Source organism: Anomaloglossus baeobatrachus, unplaced genomic scaffold (genome assembly GCF_048569485.1).
Source record: "Anomaloglossus baeobatrachus isolate aAnoBae1 unplaced genomic scaffold, aAnoBae1.hap1 Scaffold_615, whole genome shotgun sequence".
In the NCBI taxonomy this organism is placed as follows: domain Eukaryota; kingdom Metazoa; phylum Chordata; class Amphibia; order Anura; family Aromobatidae; genus Anomaloglossus; species Anomaloglossus baeobatrachus.
In genome coordinates this window covers 91,010-104,888 of record NW_027444981.1, presented here as the reverse complement: position 1 = coordinate 104,888, position 13,879 = coordinate 91,010, and the positions used below count along the sequence as shown (strand labels likewise).

Sequence of the window (13,879 nt, the reverse complement as noted above, 5' to 3'; positions counted from 1 at the left end):
CCTAGAAAACAAGCTGCGCAGAAGAAGTTGTTCTTTGGGTGGGAGGGTGGGCTAGTGGAAGGAGGGGGCAATCTCTTTTTTTCCCGGGTGGTAGGGGGATGACAGGAGAAGGGAAGCGGGTGGTGAGAAAGGTACAGAGGGCAGGGTTTGGGGGCTGGGAAGGAAAGGGAAAAGATTAGGGTTTGGGGATGATGAAAGGGCTTTCTACGGGTAAGGATGGCAAAGGGTGGCAGTGACGGAAAGTCAGGCAACCTGTCCTGTCCGTCTTTTTGTATCGTGAATTGGAAAGACTGCAAGGGGGAGGGGAGTTGCTTGCGCCCTAAAGGAGGAGTTATTCAGATTCATTGCAGTGGGCGGCGGCTGCAAAACGCACCATTCTTCTTGTTTTGGCTCTGCAAAGCAGCCTTTTCAAGGGTTGGCTTGGGTGACAAAATGTCTTGTGTAGGCGTGGGTTTGTCTCCCTCTCGCTCTCTCTCCCTAAGATGTGTCCGGCATAGGCCAGGGTGCCACTCGAGGCCCAAACCAATTCTGGTTATCGCTTCTCGGCCTTTTGGCTAAGATCAAGTGTAGTATCTGTTCTTATCAGTTTAATATCTGATACGTCCCCTATCTGGGGACCATATATTAAATGGATTTTTAGAACAGGGAGATGGAAAAAGAGCTTGCTCTGTCCACTCCACGCATTGACCTGGTATTGCAGTACCTCCAGGAACGGTGCACCCCTTCTTAACCCAGTTTCCAAAAGCAGAACTCAATTCACCTGATTCATATTAGCCCGATTTAATGAATTGGAAGAAAGCATACGTCTTCATATGCACCTCAATTTGGCCCATTCACTTTTCACACTTCCTCCTTTTGTTTTTTATCTTTCACACTTTTGACTTTCTTTATTCATCCAAATAGCAAACTCATCACCACTCAACCTGACCAACTCGGCTATGTCCCCGTGCTGCAGTTCTCTGTCTTATCTAGATCATTTGCAATTGAATGGAATAGATCCCTTTTGGACAAAGTGGATTCACCTGCTGCTGCAGTGACCACAGGTGTGATAACATCTAGAATTGGCATCTGGTGCGATCTCTCCGCTTCCACTCCAAAGAAAGTTACCTGTTTATTCCTATCATGCATTGGTTTTTGGGGTTTTCTTTGAGTAATGATGATCTCTTTAGTAGTCTGTTGGCGCCCTCTCCTGGAGGAATAGTTTGCTTGCTCTTGGACATTCTAAAAGAGAGGTCATGATAGACATTGAGCTTCTGAGCTCAATTGGGGACAGTCATGGGTGATGAATGTTTGCAACCTACTGCGAAGCCTCATACCGCAATATAAGGAACGTCAAATACTAAGAAAGGGCGGCCTATGAAAGAATTACTACTTTCAATAAGTACACTTAAACGGCTAATTGGGAATAGAAAAACTGTAAAAAGCCCTCTGAGAAAGCCCCCCTCTAACCTTTGATAGTAAGCTTTTCTGTAGTCTGCCTGTTGATGTATTTTCCGTTTGAACTGTGCACAACATGAAGAGACGGAACACTGGCGGCTTGTCACAATGCCCCCCGATGACATCACAATAGCGCTGCTGCCTAGAAAACAAGCTGCGCAGAAGAAGTTGTTCTTTGGGTGGGAGGGTGGGCTAGTGGAAGGAGGGGGCAATCTCTTTTTTTCCCGGGTGGTAGGGGGATGACAGGAGAAGGGAAGCGGGTGGTGAGAAAGGTACAGAGGGCAGGGTTTGGGGGCTGGGAAGGAAAGGGAAAAGATTAGGGTTTGGGGATGATGAAAGGGCTTTCTACGGGTAAGGATGGCAAAGGGTGGCAGTGACGGAAAGTCAGGCAACCTGTCCTGTCCGTCTTTTTGTATCGTGAATTGGAAAGACTGCAAGGGGGAGGGGAGTTGCTTGCGCCCTAAAGGAGGAGTTATTCAGATTCATTGCAGTGGGCGGCGGCTGCAAAACGCACCATTCTTCTTGTTTTGGCTCTGCAAAGCAGCCTTTTCAAGGGTTGGCTTGGGTGACAAAATGTCTTGTGTAGGCGTGGGTTTGTCTCCCTCTCGCTCTCTCTCCCTAAGATGTGTCCGGCATAGGCCAGGGTGCCACTCGAGGCCCAAACCAATTCTGGTTATCGCTTCTCGGCCTTTTGGCTAAGATCAAGTGTAGTATCTGTTCTTATCAGTTTAATATCTGATACGTCCCCTATCTGGGGACCATATATTAAATGGATTTTTAGAACAGGGAGATGGAAAAAGAGCTTGCTCTGTCCACTCCACGCATTGACCTGGTATTGCAGTACCTCCAGGAACGGTGCACCCCTTCTTAACCCAGTTTCCAAAAGCAGAACTCAATTCACCTGATTCATATTAGCCCGATTTAATGAATTGGAAGAAAGCATACGTCTTCATATGCACCTCAATTTGGCCCATTCACTTTTCACACTTCCTCCTTTTGTTTTTTATCTTTCACACTTTTGACTTTCTTTATTCATCCAAATAGCAAACTCATCACCACTCAACCTGACCAACTCGGCTATGTCCCCGTGCTGCAGTTCTCTGTCTTATCTAGATCATTTGCAATTGAATGGAATAGATCCCTTTTGGACAAAGTGGATTCACCTGCTGCTGCAGTGACCACAGGTGTGATAACATCTAGAATTGGCATCTGGTGCGATCTCTCCGCTTCCACTCCAAAGAAAGTTACCTGTTTATTCCTATCATGCATTGGTTTTTGGGGTTTTCTTTGAGTAATGATGATCTCTTTAGTAGTCTGTTGGCGCCCTCTCCTGGAGGAATAGTTTGCTTGCTCTTGGACATTCTAAAAGAGAGGTCATGATAGACATTGAGCTTCTGAGCTCAATTGGGGACAGTCATGGGTGATGAATGTTTGCAACCTACTGCGAAGCCTCATACCGCAATATAAGGAACGTCAAATACTAAGAAAGGGCGGCCTATGAAAGAATTACTACTTTCAATAAGTACACTTAAACGGCTAATTGGGAATAGAAAAACTGTAAAAAGCCCTCTGAGAAAGCCCCCCTCTAACCTTTGATAGTAAGCTTTTCTGTAGTCTGCCTGTTGATGTATTTTCCGTTTGAACTGTGCACAACATGAAGAGACGGAACACTGGCGGCTTGTCACAATGCCCCCCGATGACATCACAATAGCGCTGCTGCCTAGAAAACAAGCTGCGCAGAAGAAGTTGTTCTTTGGGTGGGAGGGTGGGCTAGTGGAAGGAGGGGGCAATCTCTTTTTTTCCCGGGTGGTAGGGGGATGACAGGAGAAGGGAAGCGGGTGGTGAGAAAGGTACAGAGGGCAGGGTTTGGGGGCTGGGAAGGAAAGGGAAAAGATTAGGGTTTGGGGATGATGAAAGGGCTTTCTACGGGTAAGGATGGCAAAGGGTGGCAGTGACGGAAAGTCAGGCAACCTGTCCTGTCCGTCTTTTTGTATCGTGAATTGGAAAGACTGCAAGGGGGAGGGGAGTTGCTTGCGCCCTAAAGGAGGAGTTATTCAGATTCATTGCAGTGGGCGGCGGCTGCAAAACGCACCATTCTTCTTGTTTTGGCTCTGCAAAGCAGCCTTTTCAAGGGTTGGCTTGGGTGACAAAATGTCTTGTGTAGGCGTGGGTTTGTCTCCCTCTCGCTCTCTCTCCCTAAGATGTGTCCGGCATAGGCCAGGGTGCCACTCGAGGCCCAAACCAATTCTGGTTATCGCTTCTCGGCCTTTTGGCTAAGATCAAGTGTAGTATCTGTTCTTATCAGTTTAATATCTGATACGTCCCCTATCTGGGGACCATATATTAAATGGATTTTTAGAACAGGGAGATGGAAAAAGAGCTTGCTCTGTCCACTCCACGCATTGACCTGGTATTGCAGTACCTCCAGGAACGGTGCACCCCTTCTTAACCCAGTTTCCAAAAGCAGAACTCAATTCACCTGATTCATATTAGCCCGATTTAATGAATTGGAAGAAAGCATACGTCTTCATATGCACCTCAATTTGGCCCATTCACTTTTCACACTTCCTCCTTTTGTTTTTTATCTTTCACACTTTTGACTTTCTTTATTCATCCAAATAGCAAACTCATCACCACTCAACCTGACCAACTCGGCTATGTCCCCGTGCTGCAGTTCTCTGTCTTATCTAGATCATTTGCAATTGAATGGAATAGATCCCTTTTGGACAAAGTGGATTCACCTGCTGCTGCAGTGACCACAGGTGTGATAACATCTAGAATTGGCATCTGGTGCGATCTCTCCGCTTCCACTCCAAAGAAAGTTACCTGTTTATTCCTATCATGCATTGGTTTTTGGGGTTTTCTTTGAGTAATGATGATCTCTTTAGTAGTCTGTTGGCGCCCTCTCCTGGAGGAATAGTTTGCTTGCTCTTGGACATTCTAAAAGAGAGGTCATGATAGACATTGAGCTTCTGAGCTCAATTGGGGACAGTCATGGGTGATGAATGTTTGCAACCTACTGCGAAGCCTCATACCGCAATATAAGGAACGTCAAATACTAAGAAAGGGCGGCCTATGAAAGAATTACTACTTTCAATAAGTACACTTAAACGGCTAATTGGGAATAGAAAAACTGTAAAAAGCCCTCTGAGAAAGCCCCCCTCTAACCTTTGATAGTAAGCTTTTCTGTAGTCTGCCTGTTGATGTATTTTCCGTTTGAACTGTGCACAACATGAAGAGACGGAACACTGGCGGCTTGTCACAATGCCCCCCGATGACATCACAATAGCGCTGCTGCCTAGAAAACAAGCTGCGCAGAAGAAGTTGTTCTTTGGGTGGGAGGGTGGGCTAGTGGAAGGAGGGGGCAATCTCTTTTTTTCCCGGGTGGTAGGGGGATGACAGGAGAAGGGAAGCGGGTGGTGAGAAAGGTACAGAGGGCAGGGTTTGGGGGCTGGGAAGGAAAGGGAAAAGATTAGGGTTTGGGGATGATGAAAGGGCTTTCTACGGGTAAGGATGGCAAAGGGTGGCAGTGACGGAAAGTCAGGCAACCTGTCCTGTCCGTCTTTTTGTATCGTGAATTGGAAAGACTGCAAGGGGGAGGGGAGTTGCTTGCGCCCTAAAGGAGGAGTTATTCAGATTCATTGCAGTGGGCGGCGGCTGCAAAACGCACCATTCTTCTTGTTTTGGCTCTGCAAAGCAGCCTTTTCAAGGGTTGGCTTGGGTGACAAAATGTCTTGTGTAGGCGTGGGTTTGTCTCCCTCTCGCTCTCTCTCCCTAAGATGTGTCCGGCATAGGCCAGGGTGCCACTCGAGGCCCAAACCAATTCTGGTTATCGCTTCTCGGCCTTTTGGCTAAGATCAAGTGTAGTATCTGTTCTTATCAGTTTAATATCTGATACGTCCCCTATCTGGGGACCATATATTAAATGGATTTTTAGAACAGGGAGATGGAAAAAGAGCTTGCTCTGTCCACTCCACGCATTGACCTGGTATTGCAGTACCTCCAGGAACGGTGCACCCCTTCTTAACCCAGTTTCCAAAAGCAGAACTCAATTCACCTGATTCATATTAGCCCGATTTAATGAATTGGAAGAAAGCATACGTCTTCATATGCACCTCAATTTGGCCCATTCACTTTTCACACTTCCTCCTTTTGTTTTTTATCTTTCACACTTTTGACTTTCTTTATTCATCCAAATAGCAAACTCATCACCACTCAACCTGACCAACTCGGCTATGTCCCCGTGCTGCAGTTCTCTGTCTTATCTAGATCATTTGCAATTGAATGGAATAGATCCCTTTTGGACAAAGTGGATTCACCTGCTGCTGCAGTGACCACAGGTGTGATAACATCTAGAATTGGCATCTGGTGCGATCTCTCCGCTTCCACTCCAAAGAAAGTTACCTGTTTATTCCTATCATGCATTGGTTTTTGGGGTTTTCTTTGAGTAATGATGATCTCTTTAGTAGTCTGTTGGCGCCCTCTCCTGGAGGAATAGTTTGCTTGCTCTTGGACATTCTAAAAGAGAGGTCATGATAGACATTGAGCTTCTGAGCTCAATTGGGGACAGTCATGGGTGATGAATGTTTGCAACCTACTGCGAAGCCTCATACCGCAATATAAGGAACGTCAAATACTAAGAAAGGGCGGCCTATGAAAGAATTACTACTTTCAATAAGTACACTTAAACGGCTAATTGGGAATAGAAAAACTGTAAAAAGCCCTCTGAGAAAGCCCCCCTCTAACCTTTGATAGTAAGCTTTTCTGTAGTCTGCCTGTTGATGTATTTTCCGTTTGAACTGTGCACAACATGAAGAGACGGAACACTGGCGGCTTGTCACAATGCCCCCCGATGACATCACAATAGCGCTGCTGCCTAGAAAACAAGCTGCGCAGAAGAAGTTGTTCTTTGGGTGGGAGGGTGGGCTAGTGGAAGGAGGGGGCAATCTCTTTTTTTCCCGGGTGGTAGGGGGATGACAGGAGAAGGGAAGCGGGTGGTGAGAAAGGTACAGAGGGCAGGGTTTGGGGGCTGGGAAGGAAAGGGAAAAGATTAGGGTTTGGGGATGATGAAAGGGCTTTCTACGGGTAAGGATGGCAAAGGGTGGCAGTGACGGAAAGTCAGGCAACCTGTCCTGTCCGTCTTTTTGTATCGTGAATTGGAAAGACTGCAAGGGGGAGGGGAGTTGCTTGCGCCCTAAAGGAGGAGTTATTCAGATTCATTGCAGTGGGCGGCGGCTGCAAAACGCACCATTCTTCTTGTTTTGGCTCTGCAAAGCAGCCTTTTCAAGGGTTGGCTTGGGTGACAAAATGTCTTGTGTAGGCGTGGGTTTGTCTCCCTCTCGCTCTCTCTCCCTAAGATGTGTCCGGCATAGGCCAGGGTGCCACTCGAGGCCCAAACCAATTCTGGTTATCGCTTCTCGGCCTTTTGGCTAAGATCAAGTGTAGTATCTGTTCTTATCAGTTTAATATCTGATACGTCCCCTATCTGGGGACCATATATTAAATGGATTTTTAGAACAGGGAGATGGAAAAAGAGCTTGCTCTGTCCACTCCACGCATTGACCTGGTATTGCAGTACCTCCAGGAACGGTGCACCCCTTCTTAACCCAGTTTCCAAAAGCAGAACTCAATTCACCTGATTCATATTAGCCCGATTTAATGAATTGGAAGAAAGCATACGTCTTCATATGCACCTCAATTTGGCCCATTCACTTTTCACACTTCCTCCTTTTGTTTTTTATCTTTCACACTTTTGACTTTCTTTATTCATCCAAATAGCAAACTCATCACCACTCAACCTGACCAACTCGGCTATGTCCCCGTGCTGCAGTTCTCTGTCTTATCTAGATCATTTGCAATTGAATGGAATAGATCCCTTTTGGACAAAGTGGATTCACCTGCTGCTGCAGTGACCACAGGTGTGATAACATCTAGAATTGGCATCTGGTGCGATCTCTCCGCTTCCACTCCAAAGAAAGTTACCTGTTTATTCCTATCATGCATTGGTTTTTGGGGTTTTCTTTGAGTAATGATGATCTCTTTAGTAGTCTGTTGGCGCCCTCTCCTGGAGGAATAGTTTGCTTGCTCTTGGACATTCTAAAAGAGAGGTCATGATAGACATTGAGCTTCTGAGCTCAATTGGGGACAGTCATGGGTGATGAATGTTTGCAACCTACTGCGAAGCCTCATACCGCAATATAAGGAACGTCAAATACTAAGAAAGGGCGGCCTATGAAAGAATTACTACTTTCAATAAGTACACTTAAACGGCTAATTGGGAATAGAAAAACTGTAAAAAGCCCTCTGAGAAAGCCCCCCTCTAACCTTTGATAGTAAGCTTTTCTGTAGTCTGCCTGTTGATGTATTTTCCGTTTGAACTGTGCACAACATGAAGAGACGGAACACTGGCGGCTTGTCACAATGCCCCCCGATGACATCACAATAGCGCTGCTGCCTAGAAAACAAGCTGCGCAGAAGAAGTTGTTCTTTGGGTGGGAGGGTGGGCTAGTGGAAGGAGGGGGCAATCTCTTTTTTTCCCGGGTGGTAGGGGGATGACAGGAGAAGGGAAGCGGGTGGTGAGAAAGGTACAGAGGGCAGGGTTTGGGGGCTGGGAAGGAAAGGGAAAAGATTAGGGTTTGGGGATGATGAAAGGGCTTTCTACGGGTAAGGATGGCAAAGGGTGGCAGTGACGGAAAGTCAGGCAACCTGTCCTGTCCGTCTTTTTGTATCGTGAATTGGAAAGACTGCAAGGGGGAGGGGAGTTGCTTGCGCCCTAAAGGAGGAGTTATTCAGATTCATTGCAGTGGGCGGCGGCTGCAAAACGCACCATTCTTCTTGTTTTGGCTCTGCAAAGCAGCCTTTTCAAGGGTTGGCTTGGGTGACAAAATGTCTTGTGTAGGCGTGGGTTTGTCTCCCTCTCGCTCTCTCTCCCTAAGATGTGTCCGGCATAGGCCAGGGTGCCACTCGAGGCCCAAACCAATTCTGGTTATCGCTTCTCGGCCTTTTGGCTAAGATCAAGTGTAGTATCTGTTCTTATCAGTTTAATATCTGATACGTCCCCTATCTGGGGACCATATATTAAATGGATTTTTAGAACAGGGAGATGGAAAAAGAGCTTGCTCTGTCCACTCCACGCATTGACCTGGTATTGCAGTACCTCCAGGAACGGTGCACCCCTTCTTAACCCAGTTTCCAAAAGCAGAACTCAATTCACCTGATTCATATTAGCCCGATTTAATGAATTGGAAGAAAGCATACGTCTTCATATGCACCTCAATTTGGCCCATTCACTTTTCACACTTCCTCCTTTTGTTTTTTATCTTTCACACTTTTGACTTTCTTTATTCATCCAAATAGCAAACTCATCACCACTCAACCTGACCAACTCGGCTATGTCCCCGTGCTGCAGTTCTCTGTCTTATCTAGATCATTTGCAATTGAATGGAATAGATCCCTTTTGGACAAAGTGGATTCACCTGCTGCTGCAGTGACCACAGGTGTGATAACATCTAGAATTGGCATCTGGTGCGATCTCTCCGCTTCCACTCCAAAGAAAGTTACCTGTTTATTCCTATCATGCATTGGTTTTTGGGGTTTTCTTTGAGTAATGATGATCTCTTTAGTAGTCTGTTGGCGCCCTCTCCTGGAGGAATAGTTTGCTTGCTCTTGGACATTCTAAAAGAGAGGTCATGATAGACATTGAGCTTCTGAGCTCAATTGGGGACAGTCATGGGTGATGAATGTTTGCAACCTACTGCGAAGCCTCATACCGCAATATAAGGAACGTCAAATACTAAGAAAGGGCGGCCTATGAAAGAATTACTACTTTCAATAAGTACACTTAAACGGCTAATTGGGAATAGAAAAACTGTAAAAAGCCCTCTGAGAAAGCCCCCCTCTAACCTTTGATAGTAAGCTTTTCTGTAGTCTGCCTGTTGATGTATTTTCCGTTTGAACTGTGCACAACATGAAGAGACGGAACACTGGCGGCTTGTCACAATGCCCCCCGATGACATCACAATAGCGCTGCTGCCTAGAAAACAAGCTGCGCAGAAGAAGTTGTTCTTTGGGTGGGAGGGTGGGCTAGTGGAAGGAGGGGGCAATCTCTTTTTTTCCCGGGTGGTAGGGGGATGACAGGAGAAGGGAAGCGGGTGGTGAGAAAGGTACAGAGGGCAGGGTTTGGGGGCTGGGAAGGAAAGGGAAAAGATTAGGGTTTGGGGATGATGAAAGGGCTTTCTACGGGTAAGGATGGCAAAGGGTGGCAGTGACGGAAAGTCAGGCAACCTGTCCTGTCCGTCTTTTTGTATCGTGAATTGGAAAGACTGCAAGGGGGAGGGGAGTTGCTTGCGCCCTAAAGGAGGAGTTATTCAGATTCATTGCAGTGGGCGGCGGCTGCAAAACGCACCATTCTTCTTGTTTTGGCTCTGCAAAGCAGCCTTTTCAAGGGTTGGCTTGGGTGACAAAATGTCTTGTGTAGGCGTGGGTTTGTCTCCCTCTCGCTCTCTCTCCCTAAGATGTGTCCGGCATAGGCCAGGGTGCCACTCGAGGCCCAAACCAATTCTGGTTATCGCTTCTCGGCCTTTTGGCTAAGATCAAGTGTAGTATCTGTTCTTATCAGTTTAATATCTGATACGTCCCCTATCTGGGGACCATATATTAAATGGATTTTTAGAACAGGGAGATGGAAAAAGAGCTTGCTCTGTCCACTCCACGCATTGACCTGGTATTGCAGTACCTCCAGGAACGGTGCACCCCTTCTTAACCCAGTTTCCAAAAGCAGAACTCAATTCACCTGATTCATATTAGCCCGATTTAATGAATTGGAAGAAAGCATACGTCTTCATATGCACCTCAATTTGGCCCATTCACTTTTCACACTTCCTCCTTTTGTTTTTTATCTTTCACACTTTTGACTTTCTTTATTCATCCAAATAGCAAACTCATCACCACTCAACCTGACCAACTCGGCTATGTCCCCGTGCTGCAGTTCTCTGTCTTATCTAGATCATTTGCAATTGAATGGAATAGATCCCTTTTGGACAAAGTGGATTCACCTGCTGCTGCAGTGACCACAGGTGTGATAACATCTAGAATTGGCATCTGGTGCGATCTCTCCGCTTCCACTCCAAAGAAAGTTACCTGTTTATTCCTATCATGCATTGGTTTTTGGGGTTTTCTTTGAGTAATGATGATCTCTTTAGTAGTCTGTTGGCGCCCTCTCCTGGAGGAATAGTTTGCTTGCTCTTGGACATTCTAAAAGAGAGGTCATGATAGACATTGAGCTTCTGAGCTCAATTGGGGACAGTCATGGGTGATGAATGTTTGCAACCTACTGCGAAGCCTCATACCGCAATATAAGGAACGTCAAATACTAAGAAAGGGCGGCCTATGAAAGAATTACTACTTTCAATAAGTACACTTAAACGGCTAATTGGGAATAGAAAAACTGAAAAAAGCCCTCTGAGAAAGCCCCCCTCTAACCTTTGATAGTAAGCTTTTCTGTAGTCTGCCTGTTGATGTATTTTCCGTTTGAACTGTGCACAACATGAAGAGACGGAACACTGGCGGCTTGTCACAATGCCCCCCGATGACATCACAATAGCGCTGCTGCCTAGAAAACAAGCTGCGCAGAAGAAGTTGTTCTTTGGGTGGGAGGGTGGGCTAGTGGAAGGAGGGGGCAATCTCTTTTTTTCCCGGGTGGTAGGGGGATGACAGGAGAAGGGAAGCGGGTGGTGAGAAAGGTACAGAGGGCAGGGTTTGGGGGCTGGGAAGGAAAGGGAAAAGATTAGGGTTTGGGGATGATGAAAGGGCTTTCTACGGGTAAGGATGGCAAAGGGTGGCAGTGACGGAAAGTCAGGCAACCTGTCCTGTCCGTCTTTTTGTATCGTGAATTGGAAAGACTGCAAGGGGGAGGGGAGTTGCTTGCGCCCTAAAGGAGGAGTTATTCAGATTCATTGCAGTGGGCGGCGGCTGCAAAACGCACCATTCTTCTTGTTTTGGCTCTGCAAAGCAGCCTTTTCAAGGGTTGGCTTGGGTGACAAAATGTCTTGTGTAGGCGTGGGTTTGTCTCCCTCTCGCTCTCTCTCCCTAAGATGTGTCCGGCATAGGCCAGGGTGCCACTCGAGGCCCAAACCAATTCTGGTTATCGCTTCTCGGCCTTTTGGCTAAGATCAAGTGTAGTATCTGTTCTTATCAGTTTAATATCTGATACGTCCCCTATCTGGGGACCATATATTAAATGGATTTTTAGAACAGGGAGATGGAAAAAGAGCTTGCTCTGTCCACTCCACGCATTGACCTGGTATTGCAGTACCTCCAGGAACGGTGCACCCCTTCTTAACCCAGTTTCCAAAAGCAGAACTCAATTCACCTGATTCATATTAGCCCGATTTAATGAATTGGAAGAAAGCATACGTCTTCATATGCACCTCAATTTGGCCCATTCACTTTTCACACTTCCTCCTTTTGTTTTTTATCTTTCACACTTTTGACTTTCTTTATTCATCCAAATAGCAAACTCATCACCACTCAACCTGACCAACTCGGCTATGTCCCCGTGCTGCAGTTCTCTGTCTTATCTAGATCATTTGCAATTGAATGGAATAGATCCCTTTTGGACAAAGTGGATTCACCTGCTGCTGCAGTGACCACAGGTGTGATAACATCTAGAATTGGCATCTGGTGCGATCTCTCCGCTTCCACTCCAAAGAAAGTTACCTGTTTATTCCTATCATGCATTGGTTTTTGGGGTTTTCTTTGAGTAATGATGATCTCTTTAGTAGTCTGTTGGCGCCCTCTCCTGGAGGAATAGTTTGCTTGCTCTTGGACATTCTAAAAGAGAGGTCATGATAGACATTGAGCTTCTGAGCTCAATTGGGGACAGTCATGGGTGATGAATGTTTGCAACCTACTGCGAAGCCTCATACCGCAATATAAGGAACGTCAAATACTAAGAAAGGGCGGCCTATGAAAGAATTACTACTTTCAATAAGTACACTTAAACGGCTAATTGGGAATAGAAAAACTGTAAAAAGCCCTCTGAGAAAGCCCCCCTCTAACCTTTGATAGTAAGCTTTTCTGTAGTCTGCCTGTTGATGTATTTTCCGTTTGAACTGTGCACAACATGAAGAGACGGAACACTGGCGGCTTGTCACAATGCCCCCCGATGACATCACAATAGCGCTGCTGCCTAGAAAACAAGCTGCGCAGAAGAAGTTGTTCTTTGGGTGGGAGGGTGGGCTAGTGGAAGGAGGGGGCAATCTCTTTTTTTCCCGGGTGGTAGGGGGATGACAGGAGAAGGGAAGCGGGTGGTGAGAAAGGTACAGAGGGCAGGGTTTGGGGGCTGGGAAGGAAAGGGAAAAGATTAGGGTTTGGGGATGATGAAAGGGCTTTCTACGGGTAAGGATGGCAAAGGGTGGCAGTGACGGAAAGTCAGGCAACCTGTCCTGTCCGTCTTTTTGTATCGTGAATTGGAAAGACTGCAAGGGGGAGGGGAGTTGCTTGCGCCCTAAAGGAGGAGTTATTCAGATTCATTGCAGTGGGCGGCGGCTGCAAAACGCACCATTCTTCTTGTTTTGGCTCTGCAAAGCAGCCTTTTCAAGGGTTGGCTTGGGTGACAAAATGTCTTGTGTAGGCGTGGGTTTGTCTCCCTCTCGCTCTCTCTCCCTAAGATGTGTCCGGCATAGGCCAGGGTGCCACTCGAGGCCCAAACCAATTCTGGTTATCGCTTCTCGGCCTTTTGGCTAAGATCAAGTGTAGTATCTGTTCTTATCAGTTTAATATCTGATACGTCCCCTATCTGGGGACCATATATTAAATGGATTTTTAGAACAGGGAGATGGAAAAAGAGCTTGCTCTGTCCACTCCACGCATTGACCTGGTATTGCAGTACCTCCAGGAACGGTGCACCCCTTCTTAACCCAGTTTCCAAAAGCAGAACTCAATTCACCTGATTCATATTAGCCCGATTTAATGAATTGGAAGAAAGCATACGTCTTCATATGCACCTCAATTTGGCCCATTCACTTTTCACACTTCCTCCTTTTGTTTTTTATCTTTCACACTTTTGACTTTCTTTATTCATCCAAATAGCAAACTCATCACCACTCAACCTGACCAACTCGGCTATGTCCCCGTGCTGCAGTTCTCTGTCTTATCTAGATCATTTGCAATTGAATGGAATAGATCCCTTTTGGACAAAGTGGATTCACCTGCTGCTGCAGTGACCACAGGTGTGATAACATCTAGAATTGGCATCTGGTGCGATCTCTCCGCTTCCACTCCAAAGAAAGTTACCTGTTTATTCCTATCATGCATTGGTTTTTGGGGTTTTCTTTGAGTAATGATGATCTCTTTAGTAGTCTGTTGGCGCCCTCTCCTGGAGGAATAGTTTGCTTGCTCTTGGACATTCTAAAAGAGAGGTCATGATAGACATTGAGCTTCT

At 46.4% G+C, this 13,879-nt stretch overlaps 9 non-coding genes across 9 annotated transcripts; all 9 read left to right on the top strand.

Annotated features, from left to right (window-relative positions):
- The first annotated feature begins 534 nt into the window (after nt 1-534).
- Nucleotides 535-725, top strand: LOC142285675 (U2 spliceosomal RNA). Its single transcript, XR_012747022.1, has one exon. It is a non-coding gene; the product is annotated as a U2 spliceosomal RNA (small nuclear RNA).
- Nucleotides 726-2,112: 1,387 nt separating this feature from the next.
- Nucleotides 2,113-2,303, top strand: LOC142285674 (U2 spliceosomal RNA). The gene has a single exon (XR_012747021.1). It is a non-coding gene; the product is annotated as a U2 spliceosomal RNA (small nuclear RNA).
- A 1,387-nt stretch (nt 2,304-3,690) lies between these two features.
- LOC142285673 (U2 spliceosomal RNA) lies at nt 3,691-3,881 on the top strand. Its single transcript, XR_012747020.1, has one exon. It is a non-coding gene; the product is annotated as a U2 spliceosomal RNA (small nuclear RNA).
- Nucleotides 3,882-5,268: 1,387 nt separating this feature from the next.
- LOC142285671 (U2 spliceosomal RNA) lies at nt 5,269-5,459 on the top strand. Its single transcript, XR_012747018.1, has one exon. It is a non-coding gene; the product is annotated as a U2 spliceosomal RNA (small nuclear RNA).
- Nucleotides 5,460-6,846: 1,387 nt separating this feature from the next.
- On the top strand, nt 6,847-7,037 carry LOC142285670 (U2 spliceosomal RNA). Its single transcript, XR_012747017.1, has one exon. It is a non-coding gene; the product is annotated as a U2 spliceosomal RNA (small nuclear RNA).
- Nucleotides 7,038-8,424: 1,387 nt separating this feature from the next.
- Nucleotides 8,425-8,615, top strand: LOC142285669 (U2 spliceosomal RNA). The gene has a single exon (XR_012747016.1). It is a non-coding gene; the product is annotated as a U2 spliceosomal RNA (small nuclear RNA).
- Nucleotides 8,616-10,002: 1,387 nt separating this feature from the next.
- Nucleotides 10,003-10,193, top strand: LOC142285668 (U2 spliceosomal RNA). The gene has a single exon (XR_012747015.1). It is a non-coding gene; the product is annotated as a U2 spliceosomal RNA (small nuclear RNA).
- Nucleotides 10,194-11,580: 1,387 nt separating this feature from the next.
- On the top strand, nt 11,581-11,771 carry LOC142285667 (U2 spliceosomal RNA). The gene has a single exon (XR_012747014.1). It is a non-coding gene; the product is annotated as a U2 spliceosomal RNA (small nuclear RNA).
- Nucleotides 11,772-13,158: 1,387 nt separating this feature from the next.
- LOC142285770 (U2 spliceosomal RNA) lies at nt 13,159-13,349 on the top strand. Its single transcript, XR_012747109.1, has one exon. It is a non-coding gene; the product is annotated as a U2 spliceosomal RNA (small nuclear RNA).
- The last annotated feature ends 530 nt before the right edge of the window (nt 13,350-13,879 follow it).